The sequence below is a fragment of the Trematomus bernacchii genome, unplaced genomic scaffold (genome assembly GCF_902827165.1).
Source record: "Trematomus bernacchii unplaced genomic scaffold, fTreBer1.1, whole genome shotgun sequence".
In the NCBI taxonomy this organism is placed as follows: Eukaryota; Metazoa; Chordata; class Actinopteri; order Perciformes; family Nototheniidae; genus Trematomus; species Trematomus bernacchii.
In genome coordinates, this window is record NW_022987872.1 from 115460 (window position 1) to 119849 (window position 4390).

The following is a 4390-nucleotide window of genomic DNA, read 5'->3' on the forward strand; positions in this document are numbered from 1 at the left end:
AACTGAAAAGTTATTTTGTATTCTTAATCGGGTGATTGTTTCTATGCCGAATTCATCCCAAGACTCATAATTGTTCAGAATACATATCTAAAGGTTTAGAAAGATATTAATTAGCTGCACATAAACAAGATTACCTTTAATTCTCATGATTTCTATATGGAGTCTGGTAGTCCTGCCTCAAACTTGATGAGTCTGCTTTGTTTTGCTCTTTTATAAAACCCTTCTTACTCGTTAAAACAACCATGGATGTTTAATATAAATCTGGATGTTATACTGAGTAATTCGGTATTAAAAAATGTTATATAAGAAACAGACCATTAACCTGTTTCACACCTTCCCCCCGGTACCGGGCGGATAAACGCGTCATTTGCAGGAAACAACGTCTAAGGAATCTTAATATTGAATAAAACTATGAATGTGTTATATCCATGTAACGGGAAGAAACTCAGCTAACTGATCTTTTTAATTTTTTTTTTCAAAAAAACCCCACAATGCTAGCACTCAGCCTCTGAATTAGCCTCGACGAAAAAACGTAACCTACAAAGGCACATAAACTCACAATAACTCCCTTATTACTTATCCTAGATGCACAACCAACCACTCTTTTTTGGTGTCCTGGAGACACTGAATCTAACGGTGCCCTCCTCAACACTCAGTGATAAACATTCGCGACGCTCTAAACGAAAGCGTACATCATCACATGTGGAGCTAAGAAGCTAAACACGTAAATATGGCTTACCTTGGTCAAAAGTGGTCTTCAATGGCATTAAAACGATAAAAAAACGATGCTGCAGTTAATCCATAGGTTCATCCTATGTGTCTGTGCCTTCTTTGAAATTATTTCTGATAATCCATAAGCAATACAACTGCGTTTTAGTTTCCAAACTCCAGAAGGAGACATTCCTCCACTTTGGTTTCGTTTTCCACACGCGAAGCAACCACATTTTTTCTTTACAACGTGTCTGGGTGGGAGCCTCCCCCTTCGATTCTATTGGCTCTAACGGTCACAAGGGTATGTCAACCAACCAAATCGAGCAAGGGGGGCCAGAGATAGGTCAAATCCACCCAAATGACCCCAGATGGCCCAGTTTTTGGCTAAATCTCTCTAAAAAGGTCAAATTTCACTTGTTTTGCATCAATCTTGATACAGGGTACTTATTATATGTTGTACTTTGGATTCCTAAAGCTTTTAGTCTACTAACCCATCATCCAAGGGTAGTTTTCACTATCTGTAAAAAATAATTTTTGGACGGACACTATAATTTACAGTTTTTTACTATGTAAAATCTGAATTTTCTTTAAAATAAAAAACATTTATATTGATTCTGACACTTCTACATCCAACTCACAGGTTTATCATTACTTTGAGAAAAGATTATTAATTTAACCCTTTTAGAAGGGAAGATATGGTCATTTGTTCTGGGAATGTCATTTTCGAGCCTGAGACCTGAAAAACAGGCTCAGAGTGGAACAGGTTAAAGTAAAAGGGCATTTTTTCGTGTTTGGGTCTGCAGTCAAACTAACTGAAAAGTTAAGGTTTCAAAAAATATATTCTTAATGGATGATTATTTCTCTGCCGAATGAACACAAAGACCCAAACCTATTCAGATATATCTCCTAAGATATTCATTTGCTGCCCTTAAATAAGATTACCTTTAATTCTCATGATTTCTCAATGGAGTCTGGCGAGCCATGCCTTTTTCGTAAATCTTCTCAACATGTTAAAACAACCACGGATGTTTAATATAAACCTGGATGTTATTCTGAGTAATTCGGCTCACATTTTGGTGCTTGTTTCTTATTATTTAAATAGTGGGCCACAGGGTTGTATTCATGTGTCTGTAATTCATGCAATGTTTCCTTTGTAAACCCTTCATACATTCAATGCATTATTATTATGGTCTGTGCATGTTCTATTAAAGGGCCCATGTCATGGCCATTTCCACTGATCATAATTACATTGTTGAGGTATACTAAAATAGATTTATACTGTGCAATTTTACAAACTCACATTGGTTTCGCATACAGCATCTCTGTCAAGTATGTGTATTCAGCAGTATTCACTCTCTCCACTAAACGACTCGTTGGAGCTCTTGCCCCCCCCTCCCTGTGAGCCTAGTGTGCTCCGATTGGTCAGCTCGGCCACTCTGTTCTGATTAGTCAACCACCAGAGAGGCTGCGCCCATGTCTAACAGTGCTTTTTTCGGCTCGCTCTCAGCGGAACATCAGTCTTATAATGGCGTCGGTACAGCCGTATATTTTATACGCTAACTAACCGAACTGTAGCTACAACTGTTGTTATAGAAGAGTGTGACGGCCCCAGGGCCTTTGTCTTACGATGGGGTGGAGCTGAAGAGGCTAATCAGCGCGATCACGGACACCTCCGGAGCCGAGGTGCTAGCCAGCTGCCCGGAGTCACACGGCGGCCCCTCTCTCTCTCCAAAGCGGCTCGGCGATCCTCTCCCCTCGACCACCTATCTCTGCATTTACCACAATAAATGTGCCGTGGTTTTGTAAACTCGTGTATGTCTCCTTGTCTTTCCGTTGTGACCTACGAGCCGGTCATAACAAAGAGTAAGTTATTTTTACCCGTTATAAACTACTACTGTTTGATGAGAAATCAAATCATGGTTTGCTATATATGAATGATATGTTATAGGAGCAAATAATTCAGGGAAGAAAGGATAGGCCTACTAAGTATTTCCATTCAACTTTATTTTTAGAAATGTACAAAATGAACGTAAATATACATATATACACGGTATATCATCAATTCCTCCCCGTTGTCGGCATCTTGCCTATAGCAGCCGGTGCTTTTTAGGACGAGGCCTCAGTGTGGTCGTCCCGTCATGTATTGTCCGGCAGGATCTGGCTGGACGAAATCAAATGCAAATCACAAAATATTAGAGAAACTTAGTTGTTTTAGATTCGTTAGTAGTAGTTGTGGTAGGAGTCTATCTAATGAACACAGTAGCTTGCCAGCTAATATGCTAACCTAGCTTTGTTTACCTTGGTAGCTAACACGATATGAACGCTAGCTCGGAGGAACGGCAACTATAATGTAGAGTAATAAAACTACTATGAACAAAAGCTAGTGGTTCATATTAGGCTAGCAATAACGTGTTTATAATTGCAATCTTATACGGGTATTCTGCTACGTTCGGTCATTCATTGTAACTGGCATGAATACATTGTTTTTGCACTAGCATACAGCTAGCCTCGAGCTATACATGCAGTATATGTACGGTCACAATGTACAGTAAATCACCCGGAGTATACTGTATGAGTATTCCGTGTGTGTGACTGCAGACATTCTCCTGCCATGACAAACATGTAAGGCCATCTGCTGACATTGTAGTTGATATATTTAAACGCTAGCAACGTCGTTAGCCCAGTAAGCTGGGCTTGTTTAGTGTAATAAAACCACTATGAAAAAAAGCTAGTGATTCATATTACGCTAGCAAGAACGTGTTTACAATTGCAATCTTATACGGGTAGTCTGCTACATTCATTGTAGCTGGCATAACACAAATGTTTTCCCGAGCAAACCCATGTCTAGCTCCGTTGGTTAGCTCGGTAGCATACACGCTACGCCAGCTATAATGTAATTACGCTTCACCCGGAGTATACTGTCTATGAGTATTTCGTGTGTGAATGCAGACATTCTCCTGCTATGAGATACATGTATGCAAGGCCATCTGCTGATATTAGAGTTGATATATGGAAACGCTAGCAACTTAGTTAGCACAGTTAGCACTGTGTCAATAGCTTAGCAGCCTGACAGAGTTTATACATTTAAACAGTCTTGTTTGATAAATACACAAATAACAATGCAAACTTACAGGTTGTGTACCCGAATCTTCCCCTGCTCCAAACGGTCCAAACAAGCTGTGCATATCCGGCCTCAAACTGGGCAATGTTTTGGAAGCTTTCGTCTGTGAAATGCCGCGCCCACAGTAACGTTCTTCGAACCTCTGAAGGAACAGTGTTAAAAAGAAATGTCAACCACTGACTTCGTCGTGGTTCTTCCGTCGGTAGGACAAACAGCTCAGATTTCTCCTCACATTTCAGGAAACAGGTCCTTGGCAGTGGCATGACTGGATCGATTGTGAACTGAACCAGAGCTTCCAACAGTAAATGTTAGGCTGGCAGAGGGTGCGGCCAGCGCCGCTGGGTGTGGCCATCGCTCTTCGGGATTGGTCCATTTCGTTCCGGGTACCGCATGACATCATGCCGTACCCGGAACTAAATGGAAGACTCAAATGGGCAGTGACGTATCTCCAACGAGGCGTTTTGGGGAGGTATTTTCTGTGTTAGAGTTTTACTCGCTACAGGGTGTACTTTGAGGGTTTTGACTCTGCACACCGTTTACATGCATAAAAACCTTCAT